This window comes from Pseudorca crassidens, chromosome 8, assembly GCF_039906515.1.
Source record: "Pseudorca crassidens isolate mPseCra1 chromosome 8, mPseCra1.hap1, whole genome shotgun sequence".
Lineage (NCBI taxonomy): Eukaryota > Metazoa > Chordata > Mammalia > Artiodactyla > Delphinidae > Pseudorca > Pseudorca crassidens.
In genome coordinates, this window is record NC_090303.1 from 47,443,928 (window position 1) to 47,467,216 (window position 23,289).

The 23,289-nt window shown below is 38.8% G+C and overlaps 2 long non-coding RNA genes across 2 annotated transcripts in view; one reads left to right on the forward strand and one right to left on the reverse strand.

Moving 5' to 3' along the window:
- Positions 1-23,289, reverse strand: part of LOC137229038 (uncharacterized) — a 258,826-nt gene that overhangs the window by 80,055 nt on the left and 155,482 nt on the right. The gene's annotated exons all lie outside the window — the stretch shown is intronic.
- The window catches only part of LOC137228581 (uncharacterized), a 38,762-nt gene continuing 25,582 nt past the window's right edge, over positions 10,110-23,289 (forward strand). Inside the window, exon 1 of the long non-coding RNA XR_010945308.1 lies at positions 10,110-10,234. This is a non-coding gene — a long non-coding RNA (uncharacterized lncRNA). The remainder of the gene's footprint in view (positions 10,235-23,289) is intronic.

The window sequence follows — 23,289 nt, forward strand, 5'->3', positions numbered from 1 at the left end:
AGACACAGACTATGGAAGAAGCAGGTCTACTTTTCTGAATCTAGAGGAAATGCTATTTGGAATTGAAAGTGGCCTTGCAATCTGAGAGACTATATAGCAAAACATACAGCACTTGAGATGTAGCCAACACTAAGTAGACTCAAACCTTTCATTATCTTTACCCTTTCCCCCAATTATTTTTGAAAGCAAGTCTGATATAAGTACCATTTACTCCTAGGACAGGATCCTGTGGAGTCACTGCCTAATCCATTACACACTCTCAAGTTATGGTATCCTTTTGCCTTAGATTTAGTTGTTGTGTTTTTGTTTCTTGTTTTAAGGAAGAAACTTCTTAAAGTTTCTTACTGTAGAGTTGTGTTGGAGAAACAGAGGCTGTTCTAATTTAAATGTCTTATATGATTACTGTGTGTGCTTTTTAAGGATTCCCCACTGATACCTTTTAGAGCCCTGGGTCTTCAGAGTCCACGATTTGAAAATTGCTGACTTAATAATTTAATTTAGCTTTATGGAGGAAACATAATAGTTATTTTGCTCTGACAGCATGAGTTCTGAATGTTTCCACTCCCTAGAAGTTGATAAGGCAACTCTTCACTAGATTTCTTAAAACTCAGCAAGGAGAACCTCTCTTAGTGGTGGTTAAATGAAATGCAGTTAGAAAATTTGACAGGAGAAGGTAAAATATTTGACATCCTCTACATACTCATATATAATGCTCTCCATACATGTGGATTCCATTTCTCCACCCAATTCCATATTCACTGTATAGAGTACTGAGTAGAGTTCTCTTTGCTATACAGTAGGTCCTTAGTAAAAATACTTAATGTTTTAAGTTGCCAAGGCTGTGAGTGGCTGGAAGGCTCTCACACTGCCTTTGGTTTGTCTCATGTTTTCCCCCTTAGAATGTAAATTGCTCAAGTACAGCTACCTTTTTGCCTTTGAGACTCCTTTTCAATCAGCATAAATAAATGATTATTGACCTTTAGGACAATGGTATCAGGCTGGAAAGGGTGGTAGCCCAACTACAGACAAAAATATTGCTGCCTAGATACAGCAGCTCAATCAAAAAGTTGCATGCACATATTCTTGCTTTGAGTAGGGCCTACTGTATGCCTCATTTCACTAGTTTTGTTTTCCTTTTTGGAGAGTTGCTTTTAATGCCTTTGTCTTTTAGTTATGCAGCTTTGTAGCTACAGTCAGTCTTCTCCACCCTTGCCCCAGGCCTACGAGAATAAGGGTAGTTGATTTATGCATCAAAAGTCTGATAGTACATAAAAGGTCATTCATCGAAAACTAAGGGGGCTGTTTAAACAGTGGTGGTCATGCAAATTAGTATGATTGCTGGCCCAGGTCCTGAGAGAAATTAGGTTGAGCTGAATGGAAACCAAGCTATGAGAAAGTTTGATTTTAAATAAGGTTTGAGAGCATACGTTTCTACTCTGGTACCAGATTTTTTCATGTCACTATCGTGAATTGCTACCAGTTGCATGAAATTAATAAATGTGTATAATAGGGCTATGGAGATTGGCTGGGGGGTGAGTCTGTGGTAACGGCATTGTTGGTAGGCAGATAGATGTTTTTAATTTATCTTTACTGTTTTGTTAGACAACATGAATTATTTTGAGACACAACTTTTTTTTTTTAATAATTCTCCCACACCTGCCTCCCCCACCCCGTAAGGAAGCCTGACACCAAGAGAAGGAACAATAGATTCCTTTGACTCTGACCCTCTGTGCTAGTCTGACTAGAGTTTTGTTTATTTAATTGAAAGATATTTGACATATAACATTGTATAAGTTTAAGGTGTACAATATGTTGATTTGATACACATAATATGATTATAGATTGTAATATGATTGCCATTGTAGCATCAGTTGGCACCTCTATCAGGTCACACAATTATTATTTCTTTTTTTGTGGCGGGAATAATTAAGATCTAGTCTCTTAGCAAGTTTGATGATTATAATACAATATTGTTGTCTATGTTCACTATACTGTACGTTAGATCTCCAGGACTTATTTATCTATTGGTTGCAAGTTTTGACCAGAGTTATTTTTAAAGATGCTGTGGATAGTTTCCCTTCAAACTGGTCTTTCTCTGTCTTTGGCTATTCTGCCCCACTCTTCCAACAATGGGCAACTTGGGCAACTGATAGGGCGAAGCTCGAGAAGTTCCGGACGTATGCAGTGAATAACAGGAAGTGGTGCAACATACCTTTGGCTAATCCCTCTGAAATCCCACCTCCTCCCCTCCATTAATTTCCTTGTGCTATTTCTAGTTGGCAGCCACTGCTCAGCATCTCAAAGAGATGGTAACTGGATTTAGTGGGACTTCTCTAAATCCCAGAGTCATGGTGTCATTAAACTCTCATGATTCTATTTTCACTTATATGTATCCTTTATTCTCATAAATAATATCAAGACACTCTCTATGTTGAATCAGCTATGGAGGATATTAAAAAAAATAAACACAAAGCTCTCACTGGATGCATGACGCCCTTCCTTAGGTTGGCTTTTACATTCTGAAACATACATGGAAGAGTGCATATAATGTAAATGTACAGCAAAAAATAATAAAATGAACAGCAATGTACCCTCCACCCAGTTTGAGAAATAGAACATAACAATACCTCTGAATTTCCCTATGCCGTGGGTCCCTTCCTAATCCTATCACCTCTTGCCTTTCAGAGGTAACCACTGTCCTGAATACTGTTGTATTAATTCCCTTGCTTTTCTTTATGGTTATACCACATATGTATGTATCCTTAAATAATAAATCACTTAATTTCATGAGCTTCTGAACTTCATATGAACTGAATCACATCTACGTGTATGCTTCTGTGACCGGCCCTTTTTTGCTCAACATTATGGCTTTGAGATTAACCTGTGTTGTCGTCTAAAGCTGCGTTTTGTTTATTTTTATTGTTGTATTTAATCTATTGTTTGATCTCAATTTTTATATCTATTCTCTTATTGATGGATATGTGGGTTGTTAAATTGTATACACTAAGATTATACATTATACCTTACTTTAAGATATTAAATAGAAAATTTCTAAACAAAATATTTTCAAATTGTTTAATCATATTTCCTTTTTGCCTGAAATGGCTATATGCAATTCAACTGAACGTTTCTCTAATTCGTAAACTGCTCAGGCATTATCATAGCAGTCACTTTGAGAAGATACTAGTGATATGTCGCTAAAAGGGCACATCAGCCACAGACAGACAGAAATATATTCTGTAGTGGGTTGAATAAGTGCTCCCCCTGATGCCCACCAGGAACATCATTATGTGAACTTATTTGGAACTAGGGTCTTTGCAGATGCAACTAATTAAGATGAGGTCATGCTGGATTAGGGTGGGCAGTAAATCCAACGACTGGTGTCCTGACAAGAAGAGAGGACACAGAGAGACACAGATGCACGGAGAAGAAGGCCATATGACTATGGAGGCAGAGATTAGAATAATGTAGTTACAAGTCAAAGTATGCTAAGGATTGCTGGGAGCCACCAGAAACTAGGAAGAGGCAAGGAAGGAGTCTTTTCCTAGAGGCTTCAGAGGGAACGTGGTCCTGCCAACTGATTTCAGATTTCTAGCCTCCAGGACTGTGAGAGAATAAGTTTCTGTTGTTTTCAGCCACTCAGTTTGTGATCATGTGTCATGGCTGCCCTGGGAAACTAAAACACCCTCCATGAGTAAAGACGGATGAGATGCACCTCATGGAGCTTTGGATTCTAGAAGACCCTGCCTAGTTTCCCAGCTTCAAAACTCTCGTCTTGGTGGGGCTCCTTGGGCACCAGGATCATGACCTCCTACAACAGTTCCACAGGCTGAACTGCTGTCCACGATGGTCCATCTGTAGTTGGCTGACGGAGTTGATGTCAGGTTGTAGAGCTCCTGTTGGGCTGTACTCAGTGAGTTCAGGCAGTGCTGAGGGGCAGCTGACATTATAGGGCTTGTCCTCTGGAAGGACTGTGGGCCCACCCACTCACTGTGCCTGAGCAGTCCTCCTCAGTCCTGGAAGAGGCCGTATCTGGATGGAGGTGATTAGCCTAGTGGAAGCTCTAGCTGCCCCAAGTCCAGCTGATCACCCCAAGGGTTGACAGGATTTTCACACTGGCTGGGAAGCTCAGCTCTCAGCCAGAAAGCCTCAGCAAGTACCTGTAGGGCAAAAGTTGCCTCCAGTGTTTGAACAAGCACTGTTGGCTCTGTTGGCTCTTATTTTCTTATTTCTGGCCTCTAAAGGAATCCTTTACTTCTCGACAGCTTTGCTATAGATTTTAAACATTTAAAATGTTTTATTTAGCATATTAACTTGTGCTGGACTAGAAGGTTTTCTTTGGACATTTAGTCTATCATTTGAGCCTAGCCACTGAGGGCTAGAATTTAGCTGTCCCTTGCAAAACGGCATTAGCGGTTAACCAAGAATCATATTCTACTGAAGAAATATAGGTATTGTAATCTGTTAGCTGTCCATGTTCATTCTTTAATTCAATAGTCATCTATATAGGTAAGCCAGTGTACTAGATATCGTTAGGAATCCAAAGACAATAGAATCAACTTAAGCCTAGCAGACTATCTATAAATCAGATAAGTATCTGGTAATTTTGTTTATAGTTTACCCATGACATAATTCTGTGTATTAATTTATTTAATTACAAATTTCAAAAAAATAAAAAGAATTTCCTTCCATTGTTGTTAAAGGAGAAACATCTAGATATGACTGTAGATTTGATTGATCATAATGTCTAAATTTGGGATTACTTATGAATTAATCTGCCAGTTACAAAGATATCTGTAACAGGGAATGCCCTTCCTTTATTTTTATTGTTTTGAAAAGTTAAAAATTCCTTAATTTTTTGTTCCTGGTACGACTACCACAATTTACAGGGCAATATACCTGATATAATGAAAAGAAAATGACAAAGCTACAACAGACAAAAGACCTCAGGAATGTACATCTAATTGACACTACATTGCATTAATAAATAGCTGCACTTTTTGCAAACTGTGTCTGTGACAGTCCTGAACAAGAAGGGTTTCCTGTTAAGCTGCAGTACCGTTTCTAACTATGGATCATCATTCCTTCCGTGGCAGATTTTTACAGTTGCTCTAATGCTTTGGGGACGACTGTCTCAAAGTAACCTGCAGTTTTCTTGACAACTCCTTGCTCTCTCTCCTGCTGAGAAATGTAGCCCTTTTCTTCTGAGTTTTTAGAACCTTCTGCTACCATCCACCACTTCCACCACCAGATCCATAACCACCACCATAGGGACTGCCCAGACTTCTTCCACCAAAACTGTCCCCCTTTATGGGTCCATAATTTGATTGCTGTTGTCCACTATAATTTCCAAAATCATTATAGTTCCCAACACCACCATAGTTACCTCCAAAACTTCCTCCTTCATTGTAACCATCATATCCTCCACCACTGCCTCCATATCCACCACCTTGGTTTCCATATCCACGTCTACCACCACCAGCCTCCTCTTCCACCAAAGTTTCCACCACGGCCAAAGTTACCTCCACCACCTCCAAAGTTTCCTCCACTACACATAACGTTGCCAGATCCACCTCCACGACCTCTTTGTGATCCAACAGACTACATTTCTTGTTTAGAAAGGGGACTTTTTCACTTTACACTTATCCCCATTAATAGTGTGGTACTTCTGAACAATAATTTTGTCAACTGTATCATGATCATCAAAAGTTACAAAAGAAAATCTTCTCTTTTTTCCACTCTGCCTGTCTTCCATAACTTCTATGGTTTCAATCTTGCCATACTTTTCAAAGTAGTCTCTCAAATTATATTCTTCTGTATCTTTTTTTTTTTAACATCTTTATTGGAGTATAATTGCTTTACAATGTTGTGTTAGTTTCTGAGGTATAACAAAGTGAATCAGCTATATGTATACATATATCCCCATATCTCCTCCCTCTTGCGTCTCCCTCCCACCCTCCCTATCCCACCCCTCTAGGTGGTCACAAAGCACCGAGCTGATCTCCCTGTGCTATGCAGCTGCTTCCCTGTATCTTCTTTAATACCACCAACAAAAATTTTCTTCACTGTTAGATGGGCATCAGCCTTGTGTGGTTGAGCACACATTGCTGCATCCACCTCTTCAACACAAGAGTTAGTCACAAAACCAAAGCCCCTGGAACGTTTTGTTTGGGGGTCTCGTATCACCACATAATCTGTAAGTGTGCCCCATTTCTCAAAATGTTCTCTTAAGCTATCATCTGTAGTTTCAAAGCTCCGACCACCAATAAACAGTTTTCTCAACTATTCTGGTTCGTTTGGATCATGGCCCTGCATTTTGAGACTGGACTCACCTCTTCCAAATTGAGTTCAATATCGCCTCTACTTTAAGTGTAGTCAAATAACTTAATTTCATGTAGGCAGCTTCCTTTTTTGCTTGTAGGGAATGTAGGTGTTGGCTCTTGTATTCTTTTTGAATGTTATTTCAAAAGCTATTTCTGTGTACCATCTGGTACACCATTATTCAGCTTCTTTAACAATAAATAGCAAAGTTGTCACTAACCTACACAAATGAGGGCTGTTCCAACTCTGCTTTCCTGAACTTGAGGCACCAACTTGATTAGAGAAGGGAAACTAAAGACTCCACTTTTCTCCCCTACTATCCCTCATCACAGCTGATCAAAGTCCTTTCTCCTGTACAAGCTACCAATGGGGGAGGGGTACTGGTTTGCATGAAGTTGTACAGTGAGTGATTGAGAGGTCAGTCTCTGAAGTTCAAGTCCTGGCTTTGAAACATCCTAGTTGTGTTACTGTGGTAGGCTCTAACTTCAAGCCTGGGTTTTCCTCATGTATAAAACTGGGTGCAGTAGCATGTTTTGCGGGATGAGAGTAAATATTAAATAGGATAATGTATGAAAAGTGATTACATATATTATCTGGCATTAGTTCAGTGTTAAATAAATGTTGATATGAAGCTATGACACATGTGGTCCAGTCTTACAGCAGTATAGCAGTCAAAGCCTGGAAGTTGAAAAAAATCTGATATGCTCAGTCTCCTTACTTATACTTAACCAACCCTCTGAAGAGGACACATAGCCTTTAGCAACACTTCTTAAACCCTCTTTGCTTTCACACCTACTCAGTCAGTTATTTGACTCACCTTAAACTCCTGCCCCATAGACAAAGAGCCTCTCCTCCTTTCAGTCCTCCCTCTTCTCCCAATGTTGAATCACCTAATAGCAAGGAAAGACACTTCTCTGGGGAGATCTGAAAAAGAAAATGAGTGGGCAAAATCAAAATTCTTTTAGTGGTTGTTAACCACTGTTTGTTTGATGGTGATAAAATAGCCAACATACCAATATACAAAAACTGCTTTCTCCCATCACATTTTATCAATTCTGATGTCCTTTTAAAAACTATCATTCATTCACACATTATTGTAAGGTTCTGCAGCCAGAAAACTGAATCACTGACCAATCAGATTCAAAGGACTCGTAGTTTTGATGGTCAGGGGAGCAGGTAATTTTGGAGCAAGATGCTCCAAACACTGAGTGATAATAAGAAAACCATAATACCATTTAAAGTATGATGTACATTTGTATTACACTTTACAATTTTATGAGTGTTTTCACATAAGTTATTTAATCTGATTCCCCACAAAAATCTTGTGAGGTTGGCAGACTGAGGATAATTGTCTCCGTTTTAATAAATGCAGAGACTGTAACATAGGAGATTGACATGGGAGGTGCTGCAGTGAGTGGCTTCAGACAGAGAGTCAGATGAGAGCCCTGGTCACCCAGGAGGGAGGCCGATGAGGGGCACAGGAAGGGAGGGCCCCTCTTAGCCCTGCCATGGACCCTGAGGAGCAGAGCATCCCATTTGGTACTGATGCCTTAGCTTGTTGATTCTTGCTGTATATCCTTCCAGGCATTTTGTGGCTATCTTACGATGTTGGCACCATAATGGAATTTTATCTGCAAAACACGTTAGCCTAAGAGAAAATTCTATTAACACTTGCCTTTCCTTTCTTCTACTCTGATATTAAAAAAAAAAAAGAGTTAAAGAAAAATTATGGTTTTTTTTAAGAAACAGGAAAGATTTTCTTAGGTTGATTTTTAATAACTAAGGATTGTTAAACATGTCTGTTGTGGCTTTCAGAGCACAAGGTACCACAGTCAAGTAAGACCTTTTATCCCCCAGTAGAGAGAAATGGTACATTTTATTCAATACATTAAATTATGTAGACATTAGCCACAACATGTTGATTCAGCTTCACAGGAAATGAAAATCAATACCATCTGTGTGGATAGCGGCTCTACATTACCACAGCACACACTGTAATGTGTTCATTGCGTCTCAGCTCCAAAACCTCACTTTATTTAGAATGACATTATTGTAAGATTTTTAAAAGTCACTTTAATATGCATGTAAAAATCCAAATCAAGAAGTCAACAGATTTTGAATCCAGATTTTAGAAGCAATATTCTCCAGCTGCTTTGAATTTGCCTAGCATTTGATAAATTTTGAAACTGTCATGAGATACAGGTCTTCAAAGGCTGTGAGATATGGCCCAAGTGCCTAGCATCGAGCCCAGTACACAGCAGGTGCTCAAAAAATGTTTGTTGAATTAATGAATCAGCACAAGATGCACCATCAATTTCATAACATATTCTTGGGGGGCTTCCCTGATGGGGAAGAATCTGCAGTGGTTAAGAATCTGCCTGCCAATACAGGGGACACAGGTTTGATCCCTGGTCCAGGAAGATCCCATGTGCCACAGAGCAACTCAGCCTGTGTGCCACAACTACTGAAGCCCGTGTGCCTAGAGCCTGTGCTCTGAAACAAGAGAAGCCAGCGCAATGAGAAGCCCATGCACTGCAATGAAGAGTAGCCCTAGCTCGCTGCAATTAGAGAAAGCCCGTGTATAGCAACGAAGACCCAACACAGCCAAAAAATAAATAAATAACATATTCTTGGGAAAAAAGAAACCTTAAAGTAAATGTACCCATTGACTGCAAGATGTACAATGATTTAATTTTAAAAAAATTTATTTATTTATTTGGTTGCCCCGGGTCTTAGTTGTGGCAGGCGGGCTCCTTACTTGCGGTTCTAGGGCTCTTTAGTTGTGGCTCGCCAGCTCCTTAGTCGTGGCATGTGAACTCTTAGTTGCGGCATGCGTGTGGGATCTAGTTCCCTGACCAGGGATCGAACCCAGGCCCCCTGCATTGGGAGCATGGAGGCTTATCCATTGCATCACCAGGGATGATTTTTAAAATGTGAAAAAAATTGATTAAGAATCTACGGAGGGGGCTTCCCTGGTGGCGCAGTGGTTTAGTCTGCCTGCCAATGCAGGGGACACGGGTTCGTGCCCCGGTCCGGAAAGATCCCACATGCCGCAGAGCGGCTGGGCCCGTAAGCCATGGCTGCTGAGCCTGCGCGTCCGGAGCCTGTGCTCCGCAAAGGGAGAGGCCACAACAGTGAGAGGCCCGCGTACCGCAAAAATTAAAAAAAAAAAAAAAAAAAAAAAAGAATCTAGGGAGGGACTTCTCTGGTGGTCCAGTGGTAAAGAATCCACCTTCCAATGCAGGGGACACGGGTTCACTCCCTGGTCGAGGAACTAAGATCCCACATGCCGCGGGGCAACTAAGCCCACGTGACACAACTACTGAGCCTGCACACCTCAACTAGAGAGACTGCGTGACGCAAACTACAGAGCCCACGTGCTCTGGAGCCCACACGCCACAATTAAAGGGAGAAAACCCGCATGCCACAAGTAGAGAGAAGCCCGTGTGCTGCAACGAAAGACCCAGCATGCTGCAACAATTATCCTGTGTGCCACAACTAAGATGCCACGCAGCCAAAAATAGTAAAATAAATAAATAATAAAATAAATAAATATTAAATGTATGTTTTAAAAAAAAAGAATCTAGGGAAAGCAGTAGTTGCTCTAGGAGAGGCAAGTATAAATGCATTGGAAGTCTGAAGGACAAAGAGTTTAATTTCAGACAGAGGGACCAGATAATTTTTTTACTATAATTATCTGGAGGCACTGTTAGGATGGGCCCTTTTTTGAGAGCTCCAGAATTCCTGAGTAGGAGTGGCTTGGAGGAAACAATCTGGTTGGGAAGAGGATGACGGAGCAGCTAAGGGACTTGTTCTAAAAATGCATTTGTTTAGCGAGCATGCTGATTTCTTTAGATTGTATGTTTATTATCTGGAGGGCCTGGATAGGACTGGAGGTGAGGAGGGGTTGATGGTGAGTATGTAGAATTTAAAAATTTTCCATTTTAGGCATATAGGAATTTATGTCTAGATCTGTATCTTTATCTGTCTACTCTCTGTCTACTTGTCTATCTCTCTTTTGCTTTCTTTTAGTGAAAGCAATAGACTCAAGCTATCTGTCTTTATTGAAAATAATCAATATTTATATTTATTCTATACTATTATACTTCATCATCCTCTCCCATATTCAGGGAATTTCCTGAGTGAGCATCTTTGTCTTCTCCATCTCCATACCCACAGCATTAGTTAGCACAGAGCCTGGCTTTCAGTAGGTGTGAAATAAAGTTATTTATTGAAAGGAATGCCCTTGAAAAGCATAGATGGTATGGTTAATTCTTTTCAGCATGATCACATATCAGGTCATCTTTCATTTTGTAGATAGAATGATGAAGCAAGATTAGAGGCCCAACTTAGAGTCATAAGTAAAAGTCAGAAGAAAACCTGAGCAAGAATCCAGAGGATTCAAGTCCCAGTAGTGTATTTTGCATCATATTATCCAAGTTCCAGCAAAAATCACATGGATGTTCCTTGCATATGAATATGTCCTTTGTGGGAATTGGGACCGTTTTATTATTATGTCAAACCTTTAAAAGTCAGACATGCACTTTAAATTGATTTTTGGGGGTAGGTTTTGACCTCTCTTGTTACTACTGTCACATGCATGTGCAAGACAGCTGATGGGAGAGGATGTGTACCTGCCTCCAAGTAATTACATGCTACGGAGCCTCATCATTTCTGGTTCTTTAATCCAAATTTCTTAACCAACTCCTTTCAAATTGGATCTTTAGTACAGCCATTCTAATTCTATAGCTTCAAAACAAAGTCATTTTAAAAAATATTTATTTATTTATTTTTGCTGTGTTGTGTCTTCGTTTCTGTGCGAGGGCTTTCTCTAGTTGTGGCAAGTGGGGGCCACTCTTCATTGCGGTGTGCGGGCCTCTCACTATCGCGGCCTCTCTTGTTGTGGAGCACAGGCTCCAGACGCGCAGTCTCAGTAGTTGTGGCTCACAGGCTTAGTTGCTCCACGGCATGTGGGATCCTCCCAGACCAGGGCTCGAACCCGTGTCCCCTGCATTAGCAGGCAGATTCGCGACCACTGCGCCACCAGGGAAGCCCAACAAAGTCATTTTTAAGCTATTTGAACTTAAAATATTTGGAAAAAAAATCTGAACGATTTCTGAAAGCACAAAGCAGGTATTTTCTTCAAACTCAAGTAACTGAAATAACTGAAGATATTTAGTTCAAATTGCAAATAAATTCACCTTTGGATTGAGACAAGGCAAGAGAAATATCAGACCCAAAGGTCAAAAGGAACATTTTGGAGTAAGTTATAAACAGAAAATAGGGATTTAGAATGGAAAAGATGAATCAACAATAAGATGGGGTCATGACACCTTGGTAAGTATTTTTTATTATTTTTTAAAACTCACTGTGCTAACCCAGGACTTTATTTTCACTGCCTCTAATTGAGACTATTTTAGTGATTTTGTGTGTGTGTGTGTGTGTGTGTGTGTGTTGAAAGGATCAGGAAATGATACTCTGTACTTTGTTATGTCTTGATTCAGAGAAATTTAAAGCATATAGAAATCTTGGGCTAGATCTCTTCTCCATTCCCTGACTCTCCCTAGAACACTTATGCCAAAAATTACCATTCTCTGTGGTATCAGATTCTCAGGGAGAAGTAACTGTTTAGAGGAATTCATTTTCCAAATGCCCAAATTTCACCAGATTCAAATAGTGCTGATGTAAATAAATAACAGTTGTAAACTTGAAAAGTGGATAAGATTATTAGATGTGCCTGTCGATAGGTAATTAGCACAAGCACATTTGTGATTTATTGGAAAGTTCAAGGGCAACTGGAATGACTTCTGTTATTCTGCAGTTGCATGTTGGAGTTAAATCCTGTGTTTTCTGGAGCTGCAAACGTCTGTAGTATGATATTCATCATCATTTTAAATGTGTTTATTGAGTGGGAGGTCTCTAATTAGGAATCTGCTCTCATTCCAGTTGATATTGGGTTAAAATGTACTTTTTCACCAGCTACTTAAAAAGAGTTCCTAATCCAGCAACTCCACTCCTGGCTATTTATCCGAAAAACAAAAACAAAAACAAAAAACACTAATTCAAAAAGATACATGCACTCCTGTGCAGCATTATTTACAACAGCCATGATATGGAAGAAACCTAAGTGCCCATCAATAGATAAATGGGTAAAGACGATGTGGTATACATAGATACACACACACACACACACACACACACACACACACACACACACAAAGTGGAAAATTACTCAGCCATAGAAAGAAAAGAGATCTTGCCATTTGTGACAAAGTGGATGGACCTAGAGGGAATTATGTGAAGTGAGGTAAGTCAGACAGAGAAAGAAAAATACTGTATGATTTCACTTATATGTGGAATCTAAAAGACAAAACAAATGAACAAATATAACCAAACAGAAACAGAGTCATAGATACAGAGAACGAACAGGCAGTTGCCAGAGGGGAGGGAAGTTGGAAGAGGAGAGAAATAGGTGAGGGAGATTAAGAGGTACAAACTTCCAGTTACAAAGTAAATGAGTCATAGGGATGAAGTGTACATTGTGGGAAATACAGTTAACAGTTATGTAGTATATTTGTATAGTGACAGATGGTAACTAGACTTATAATAGTGATAATTTTGAAATGTATAGAAATATTGAATCACTATGTTGTGTACCAGGAACTAACAATGTGTTGTAGGTCAAGTATGCCTCAAAAACAAACAAACAAACTCACAGAAAAAGAGATCAGATTTGTGGTTACCAGAGTGGGGCTGGGGAGAGAGGTAACTGGATGAAGGTAGTCAAAAGGTACAAACTTTCAGTTATAAGATAAATAAGTACTAGGGATATAATGTACAACATGATAAATATAAGTAATACTGCTGCGTGTTATTTATGAAAGTTGTAAAGAGAGTGAATCTTAAGAGTTCTCATCACAAGGAAAAATCTTTCTATTTCTTTAATTTTGTATCTATATGAAGTGATGTATTTCACTAATCTAATTGTGGTAATCATTTCATGATGTATGTAAATCAAATCATTATGCTGTACATCTTAAACTTATATAGTGTTGTATATTATATCTCAATAAGACTGGAAGAAAAAGAAAAAAGGAAAAATAAAAAGTTCCTAAAGCCAATCATCAGTGTAAAAAAAGATTTAGGAGAATATCAAAAAATATTTGTTGACTGACAATGGAGAGGGTTGGGTTGGAACATATAATAAGTTTACCATTCTTCCAACTCAAAAAGTCTACACCCTATCAGGTTTATACTTTATCTATCCTCAGCGGGAGTGGGGTGGCTCTTCTCACTTTGCAGTGATTTGTCACTCTGCCTAACTAACTGGCCAGTCTCTTGTCCTGATTTTCCCACAATTGCACTGTAGCTTCTAGCAATACCAGGTGTCTCGCTTTTCTGCAACCTGTCTCCATGCCTGTACCCTTGCTGTTCTTTCTCTGTCTGAAGTGTCCTACTCATTAATCGCAGCTTTGAGTCAGGACTCAAATGCTACTGCCTGGGTAATGGGACATTCTCCTCTCACTCCCAGCATACGCAGGTAAGGTAATCTTCTGATTGTATTTGCTGGCTGGTTTGCATGTCTGATTCCTCAGGAGACTGAAATATTCTTGGGGGCAGGTGCTTTGTGTGTCTGCATTTTTGTAACCCTGAAACCTGGCATAGTGCTTTCACACATGGTATGTGCCCTTGAAGTATTTACTGAGTGAATGAGTATATTCCTTGGTGTAAATCATAAACATAACTTTATACTGCCCATATATCTTATAAGATTTCTCATATCTATCTCTTTCAGGTATAATTTTCTTTATATAAGTGATGCATGCCTAAAAACATATTTTTAATTTTGTGAATTTAATAAAATTCTAGATCCATGCTGTATTGTCCTATAAAGGAGTTGCTAGCCACATGTGGCTATTTAAATTTAAATCAGTGAAAATTAAATAAAATTAAAAAATTCAGTTCCTCAGTAGCAGCACCAGCCACATTTTAAGTGTCCAATAGACACATGTGGCTTTTAGCCATTGTATTAAACAACACAGACAGAGAACATTTCCATCACTGCAAAAAACTGTATTGAACAGTGCTACCTTAGAGAAACTGGATATCTTTGGTAATGTTTCAAATTCTTCTGTAAAGTAAATAATCATATTCAAACTAATTACCTTTGAACATCTGAATGCTAATATAGCCAGGTTTTAAAATACTAGTCTTAGATATGTTACATTCTCTGGTACAGACAAATCTTTTACAAATATTTTAAACAGTCTATATTTAAATGTAAAAAGTGTTCAGAAAAATAAAATATTGAGACTAGTGAGTCACACGATGACCTAGGTGCACCATTTTCTTACTTCTCCCTCCTGAGACACCAATAAAACTAAGCAAAAAAATGTTTTAAGTGCTCTCACTCCACAACATGAAGAGAGTAAGACAAGGATCATCAGTGGACAAGGGGATTCAAGAGGTTTATGAAATATAGAAAGTTGATGAAGCATACTGGAGAAAGTGGCAGCCTATACTATACCTGGAGGGGTATAAGTCACCACACTTGGAAACATTTGATGCAGAGGGGGTCAGGAATGAGTTGTGCAGCAAAACAGGAAGATTTGTTAAAAGTCTGTCAGTTGGAGAGAACCTACAGCCTGGCACAATAAAGGAAAAGTTACCTATATCTGTCTCATTCAGGCATTTTAAAACATCAGGGGTAAAGAGAGTATGGAGAGAGACAGAAAGAGGCACTTACAAGATAACTGCCTGGCAAGAAGCTTCTCATTAGCAGCCCTGGGTACTGGAAGATACTGCAGCAAGGCTCTCAAGGTTTTTTAACCATTAGGTAGGAGGATAGAATACATTTTCAGACACGTTCCATACATCTTTTCTTAGGAAGTTACTAGAGCGTATTTTCCACCAAAACAAGAGTAATGAGTAAGGCATATGCTCCTTTGGTGGACTGGACTATTGCTTCCTATTGTTCACATCTCCCCTGTCATTGACGTATACATTCATGTCTACATTTCCCTACTCCTTTGATGTTGGGGTTGCCCATATGATTTGCTTTGGCTAGTGGGGCACTGGTGGATGCCGCATGAGCAGAGGCTTTCAGTATGCTTATTTGGCGTGTCTTGGTCTTTTTCTTTCTTCTTCCATCTTCCATGAGAAGAGCGTGCCCCAAATAGCTGCTGGTACCACATGAAAGACACATGGAGCAGTCTTGAATTCAACCTACATTCTGAAGCAGAGTGAGAACAGTAAATGTTTGTTGTTACCACTGAGATGTCAGGGCTGCTTGTCAGGCAGCATTACGGTTACACAGCATTTTTGTAGTAATAATTATTAAGAAGCTTTCAGGAACAATTAATCCAATTTGAGAGTACTGACATTCCTCCTCTAGAATGGTAACTGTGCAGCAGACCTGAAAGCAACTGGTCCAGTTGGGAATATGAGGATTAATGGCTCTGGGAGGGAGATCTTCAAGAAATAAGAAGAATCAACAGAATAGGAGGTATGATTGAGACCTTGGGAATATAGTTAAGGCAAATGGAAGAGCACAAAAATGGGAAATCCATTCCAACTGAATTGCAGGAGCACAGCAGTCATGATATTGGACTCTTTAGAAAAGGGGTCTTGATCCTATTATATTATTAGCTCTGTAGTGAACACTATTTATATAGATGTAATTAAGTAAGATCCATTTATAGTTCCCCCCCCGCATGGGTATACACTTATATCCAAACTCCTCAGGTTGTGAACATTAAATGTGTACAGCTTTTTGTATGTCAATCATACCTCAATAAAGTGGTTTACACACACACACACACACACACACACACAAATGATTAAAAGAGAAAACAAAGCAGAGGAACAAAAAGGAAACAAAACAGACAAAAAGCCAAAGAGGGAAAAAACTAACTATGGTAAAAGTCCCTCAGGTCATCAAAAACCAAATTCCTGAGCTAGAACGACCAGAAACCTAGGCCCAGCCAGGGATTTGTATAGGTGCTTGGAATTCCATAAAAATGGCTCTTTATGAGGTAATAGCAAGAAATGAATCTATGAAAGCTAGGGATAAAACACAGTGGTTTTCTCACTTTCTGGTCTCAAGACTCTTTTATTCTTTTTTTTAAAAAAGAGACACCTGAAGCGCTTTCTTTTTCTGTGGGTTATAGCAATTGGTATTTACCTTACGAGAAATTAAAACCTATAGGATGCTTCAGTGGTCTTTTCATTTCTAGTTTGAAAACCTATTATAGTTTTTGGTTTTTAAAGAGCTCATTAAAGTCTACACTTAAAACATTAATTCGTTTGTCCTTAAACTCTGAATGATTGGTCTCAACGGACAACTTAGCTGGCATCATGATACTATATGAAACTGTTCCATTGTGTAAGACACAATAAGGTATATCATTAAAATCTGTAAAGTTAAGAGGAAGATAGCTTTCAACATAATTTTATTTCTTATTTACAGTTTTGCCCAGTTTCTTTGCAGTAGATTCCTTTTCCATGAGCCCAGATAGCCTGCTATGTCCATTCCTGTATCTTTATTTATTTATTTATTTTTCAATAGGTTTGTGGGGTTTTTTTTAACATCTTTATTGGAGTATAATTGCTTTACAATGGTGTGTTAGTTTCTGCTTTATAACAAAGTGAATCAGCTATACATATACATATATCCCCATATCTCCTCCCTCTTGCATCTCTCTCCCACCCTTCCTATCCCACCCCTCTAGGTGGTCACAAAGCACTAAGCTGATCTCCCTGTGCTATGCGGTTGCTTCCCACTAGCTATCTATTTTACATTTGGTGGTATATATATAAGTCCATGCCACTCTCTCACTTCGTCCCCAGCTTACCCTTCCCCCTCCCCGTGTCCTCAAATCTATTCTCTACATCTGCGCCTTTATTCCTGTCCTGCCTCTATGTTCTTCATAACCATTTTTTTTTAGATTCCATATATATGTGTTAGCATATAGTATTTGTCTTTCTTTTTCTGACTTACTTCACATTCCTGTATCTTTAAAGGCAGAGGTTGCAGCTGTGGGGTAAGAAAGCAGCAAGTTGTCTCCTCTTTCTTTTTAAGCCCAACAATTCATCGTGCTCGTGTCTGACTTACTCAGCATTGGTAGAGGAATCCGGGTGCTGCACATGTCTCCAGTATCTCAGAGGAGGGAACTGAGAAGTCCCTTTATTTATTCCTTCACTAATGCTCTTCCTTTCTTCATGTAGATCTGAGTTTCTGACCTAATCATTTTCCTTCTCTCTGAAGAACATTTTTTAACATTTCATGCCAGGCAGATCTATGGATGAAAAATTCCTTCAATTTTTGCCTGTGAAAATCTTTATTTTTCCTATACTTTTGAAGGATAATTTTACTGGATACAGAATTCTAGGTTGGTGGTTTTGTTCTTTTCTGCATGCATGGTTTCTGAAGGAAGGTCTGATGTCATTCTTATCCTTGTTCCTTTATAGATAAGGTTTTTTCCCCCACCTCTCCGGCTTCCTTAAAGATTTTCTCTGTCTTTGATTTTATAGAGTTTTAGGTATTTTCCTAAATACTGTTCTCTGAGCTTCCTGGATCTATGGTTTTCTTTCTGTCATTATACTGCGCTTTATTATGAAACTTTTTATCAGATTTAAGTTTTTAAAACATAACATGTAAAACTAATTTATTTTTAAAATAACTACAGCATTTTCCAACCAAATAATGCTCTATAACATCTTTTCATATTTAACATTCTTTTTCAATCTTTTTAATGATCCCCTTCACATAAATATCTATAAAAACACCTAATTTACTTTATTGTTTCTTAAGAGTCCAAACCCTCACAGTAGTTAAATCTGAGTCAGTCACTTTCCATTATTTTACAATAGCCAAAAAAAAACAAAAACAAAAACCCTCTAGGCTGAAAGTTGACTTAAACTTATTTTAGCTGCAAAAGAGCAAAATAAAAATTTCCTTTTTTGTATTGGCAAAATTTAAAAATATCATATGATCAAGTTATCCTTATAGTTTTAAAAACATGATTGTTTTTAATGTTGCAGTAGTTGGATGTTGGGTAGCCCATGGGAACAGGTATCAGGGTAGTGGGGGAGGTGGCTCTTATTCAGGTCTGTTCAAAGGGGAGTATCCTCTTGAGCCTTGGTTTTCCATCTGTAAAATATGCATAGTGCCTGCTCTGACTCTTCACAAAGAAAGAAAAGAAAAATTCCTGATTTGGGGAGCTGTAAGAGCCCTGAGAGATCATTTTGTCAATTTTGATGAGAAAACAGAGGCAAAAGTGGGTTGAAAACTTGCTCAAGGGCAAATATCAAGGGAACACATAGAATCACTGTATTTACATTTGGCATTGACAGTGCAAAGCTAATGTTTTCATTTTTATAACCCCAGTGCATCCTGTGTAAACTCATTATAACAGTATGAGCCTTATGGGCCACTTACATTACAATAACATATTTCTCAGACAGAAATCTGCTGGTATGGAAAATATCTGCTTTTTTAAATGGGATCAATCTCCACCTCCATAAGCTGTCCAATAACTGCATTATCAGTTCCTACATCTTGTCTTTTCTGATAGTTACCAAAATCTTTGGGTATATTTTTCATAATATTTATAAGCTGAGTCAGGGTCAGTGAGTTGAAAGCTGAGGTAGGAGTTAGCAAGATGGATGAGATGGGTACTCTGGACATAACAACCCTGATGGTTGAAGGCACTGAGATGGGAAAGAGCAGTGTGTTCACCACATTACAAGTAACTTGCTTCTGGACTCATCCTCTTTTGTTAAAGCCATTCATCTGTGCTCTCCTTCCTAGAGGCACAAGGAAGAATGTGTTGGGTGGGTGGGTGGGGGCATCCTCGATTTCTTACCCTTCTCACACTTAACAGAGGTCCTACTGATTCTGTTAAAGATTCTGGAATGTGCCCCCTTGTGTTGTTGATTTTACCACAGTCTTAGTTCAGGTCAACACTTTTGCTTAAATAACTAGTTACTAGATTACAATTAGCCTCTTAACTAGCTCACTGCCCTCACCCAATTGACTCTCCACAAACATCATTATGTTTCTCAGTCACTTAAATGCTTTCAACCTAAAGATAAAGAACAAATTCTTTATTGTGACATTTAAGGCTGATTCCCAGTGCCCGCTCTGGCCTTGCCCTGTGCTCCTGCCCTGCGAGCACTCACACTGCTCTAGTTTACTGGCCTTTGCTGAGTCACCGGCTCTTCCGGTGATGCTGTCCTTGTCCTCCCCCTTTTCTCACATGGCTAATAACAAATTAACCTTTTCTCTCCTTCCTTCTCTCTCTCTCTCCCCTCCTTCACTTCTTCATTCCACAAATATTTATTGACACTCTTCTATGTGCCAGTCATTGAAGGTGCATTAGTGAGCAAAACAGGAAAAGCTCTGCCCTCAAAGACCTTACATCCGTGTGTTTGTGTTGGGGGTGACAGAAACGAAGTGTATTAACTAATAAATAATGCTGTATGTTAGAAGATGATAAGTGCTGTGGAGAAATAGTAAGCTGTAAATGGAAGGGGAGGATGCAGGGAGAGATGTCATTTTAAATAGAGTGGTCAGAGTAGGTCACACACACAGAAGATGGCATTTCAGCAAAGAATAGGATGAAGTAAGGAAGGGAGCCATTTGGTTATTTGGAGAAAGGATGTTCCAGGCAGAGGAAGCAGCCAGTGCCAAGGCCTGGCATGTTCAAGGAGCAGCAAGAGAGCTAGTGCATCTGGAGCACAGTGAGTGAGGAGGACTCACAGAAGAAGATGTCAGAGAGGTTCCTGGGGGACCTGACAGCCATCTAGGTAGTGGTAAAGACTTCAGTTTTTATGCTGAGAGAAACTGGGACCCAGTGAAGGCTCTGGAGCTGAAGAGAGACATTATTCGACACACGTTTGAAAGAGAAGAAGTAGGGAGAGCGGTAAGAAGGCTACTATAGAGGCTTCCTTGGTGGTGCAGTGGTTAAGAATCTGCCTGCCAATGCAGGGGACACGGGTTCGAGCCCTGGTCCAGGAAGATCCCACATGCCGCGGAGCAACTAAGCCCATGTGCTACGACTACCGAGCCTGTGTTCTGGAGCCTGCGAGCCACAACTACTGAGCCCATGTGCCACAACTACTGAAGCTGGCGTGCCTAGAGCCTGTGCTCCACAACAAGAGAAGACACTGCAATGAGAAGCCTGTGCACTGCAACGAAGAGTAGCCCCTGTTCGCCGCAACTAGAGAAAGCCCACGCGCAGCAACAAAGACCCAACACAGACAAAAATAAATAAATAAAATAAATAAATTTATATAAAAAAATAAAATAATGCAATAGATAGATGGTGGTAGCCGGGACCAGGTGGCAATAGAGGCTGATGAGGATTGCTCAGATACTGGGAGTGTATATATATTTTTTGCATTTTAAACAATTTTAAACAAAATATCATTGAATAAACTTGACTCTTTTTGGTGTACAGGTCAATGAATATTAAAACACATACAGATTTAAATAGTTACCACCACATTCAGAATCTAGAACAGTTCCTCAAACTCCTAAAACTCTCTCAACCTAACCCTTGTCAAACACTGTTCTCTATCACTATAGTATGGTATTTTCAAGAATGTGATATAAATAGAATCATATAGTAGGTAACATTTTGAGACTGGCTTCTTTCACTTGGTGCAATGTCTTTGAGATTCATTCAAGTTGTTGCTTGTGTTCATAGTTTGTTCTTTTTCATTAATTAGTAGTATTCCATTATATGGCTGTACCACAATTTGTTTATCCATTCACCTGGTAAAGGACAGTGGGTTGTTTCCAGTTTGGGGTGATCGTGAACACTGCTACTAGAAAGTTAGTGTATAGGTTGAATGAACATATATTTTTATTCCTCTGGGACAAATGCTCAATAGTACAAATTCTAGGTCTTATGGTAATTGCATATTTAACTTCATAAGAAACTGCCAGATTATTTTCCAGAGGGGCGTACCATGTTACAGTACCATTAGCAAAGTAGGAAAGTTCTAGTTGCTTTATATTCTTGTCAGCACCTGGTGCTGTCAGTATTTTTTATTTTAGCCATTCTAATAAGTGCAATAATAGTATTTCATCATGGTTTATATTTGCGCCTCCCTAATTCCCTAATTTGGGAATTAGATGGCTTCACAGGAGAATTCTATCAAACATTTAGAGAAGAGTTAATACCTATCCCTCTGAAACTATTCCAAAAAATTGCAGAAAGAAGGAACACTCCCAACCTCATTCTATGAGGCCACCATCACCCTGATACCAAAACCAGAGAAAGATATCACAAAAAAAGAAAATTACAGGCCAATAACACTGATGAAAATAGATGCAAAAATACTCAACAAAATACTAGCAAACCAAATCCAACAATACATTAAAAGGATCATCCATCATGATCAAGTGGGATTTATCCCAGGGATGCAAGGATTCTTTAATATCTGCAAATCGATCTGTGTGATATATCACATTAACAAACTGAAGCATAAAAACCATATGATCATCTCAATAGATTCAGAAAAAGCTTTTGACAAAGTTCAAAACCCATTTATGATAAAAGCTCTCCAGAAAGTGGGCATAGAGAGAACTTACCTCAACATAATAAAGGCCAAATATGACAAACCCACAGCTAACATCATTCTTAATGGTGAAAAGCTGAAAGCATTCCTTTTAAGATCAGGAACCAGGCAAGGATGTCCATTGTCACCACTTTTATTCAACATAGTTTTGGAAGTCCTAGCCATGGCAATCAGAAAACAAAAAGAAATAAAAGGAATCCAAATTGGAAAAGAAGAAGTAAAACTGTCACTGTTTGCAGATGACATGATACTATACATAGAGAATCCTAAAGATGCTACCAGAAAACTACTAGAGCTAATCAATGAATTGGATAAAGTTGCAGGATACAAAATTAATATACAGAAATCGCTTGCATTCCTATACACTAAAAACAAAAGATCAGAAAGAGAAATCAAGGAAACAATTATATTTACCATCTCATCAAAACTAATAAAATACCTAGGAATAAACCTATTTAAGGAGACAGAAGACCTCTACTCTGAAAACTATAAGATGCCTATGAAAGAAATAGAAGATGACACAAAGAGATGGAGAGATATACCATGTTCTTGGAATGGAAGAACCAATATTGTCAAAATCAGTATACTACCCAAGGCAGTCTACAGATTCAATGCAATTCCTATCAAATTACCAACGGTGTTTTTCCCAGAACTAGAACAAAAAATTCTAAAATTTATATGGAAACACAAAAGACCCTGAATAACCAAAGCAATGCTGAGAAAGAAAAATGGAGCTGCAGGAATCAGACTCCCTGCCTTCAGACTATACTACAAAGCTACAGTCATCAAAACAGTATGGTACTGGTACAAAACCAGAAATATAGATCAATGGAACAGGATAGACAGTCCAGAGATAAACTCACACACCTATGGTCAACTAATCTATGACAAAGGAGGCAAGAATATACAATGGAGAAAAGATAGTCTCTTCAATAAGTGGTGCTGGGAAAACTGGACAGCTACATGTAAAAAGAAAATGAAATTAGAACACTCCCTAACACCATACACAAAAATAAACTCGAAATGCATCTAAGACCTAAATGTAAGGCCGGACACTGTAAAACTCTTAGAGGAAAACATAGGCAGAACACACTTTGACATAAATTGCAGCAATATCTTTTTTGATCCACCTCATAAAGTAATGAAAATAAAAACAAATATAAACAAATGGGACCTTATTAAACTTCAAGGCTTCTGCACAGCAAAGGAAACCATAAACAAAACAAAAAGACAACCCACAAAATGGGAGAACATATCTGCAAAGGAAGCAACCAACAAGGGATTAATCTCCAAAATATACAAACAGCTCATATGGCTCATATCAAAAAAAACCAACACAATCAAAAAGATGGGCAGTAGATCTAAATAGACACTTCTCCA